Below are 838 nucleotides of genomic sequence, written 5' to 3' on the forward strand. Positions count from 1 at the left end.
GAGGGAGAGGGGAGGGGGCAATGGGTGGAGGGAGGGGGATTGGAGGGATCACTTCTGAGGTTTATCTGACAAGGGTACAAGTGAATCTTTCTAAGAGCAGAATGTGAACGTTTTAAAATAATAACTAAGAAAATGACACAAAGGCTATGTTAACCAGTTTGATGAAAGTGTTTCGGATTGTGTGTGAAAACCCCACACTGTACCCCAGAAGTGCATTAATGTACATAGTTACCATTCAATAAAAAAAAAAGAAAAAAAAATTCTTCCACACAGTAACATTCCAACTAATAAATGTAGATGGAATAAAGGAAATGGAAAATCACCATTAGTGATTGGAAATGCCATAGTAATCATTGATTTAGTTCAGGATCATTCAAGCATATAATGAGTGGGTAGAAATATGGTGGGAAACAGGATAATAATAAAGTTTCAAAATCTCTCCCAGCAAGATACTTACTTATTACAAAGAGAAAGGCAGTTACTGCCTTAACAAGATGATCAGAATTAACCTTTTAAGAATCAGTTAACATCACTCACCTGCTGATGCAAACCATGAGATTGACACGTTGTCATCTGTGCACACTTCTTGCCAAAATGGCATAAACTGAATTAATTAAGAGGAAATATCAGACAAACTAGACTGAGAAATGTTCTAGAAAAAGAACTGGATAGGGCTCTTCAAAAGCTTCAAGGTCATGAAAAGAAAAACTAAGGAACTGTCACAGGTAGGTGAAGTCAAGGAGACGTGACAACTAAATGCATAGCATGATCCTAGATTCAAACCTGGTCCAGAAAAAGAAAATCAGTGCAAATATTGGTGAAGTTTGCACAAGGTCTG

The sequence above is a fragment of the Otolemur garnettii genome, unplaced genomic scaffold (genome assembly GCF_000181295.1).
Source record: "Otolemur garnettii isolate 467f Iridium unplaced genomic scaffold, OtoGar3 scaffold00004, whole genome shotgun sequence".
In the NCBI taxonomy this organism is placed as follows: Eukaryota; Metazoa; Chordata; class Mammalia; order Primates; family Galagidae; genus Otolemur; species Otolemur garnettii.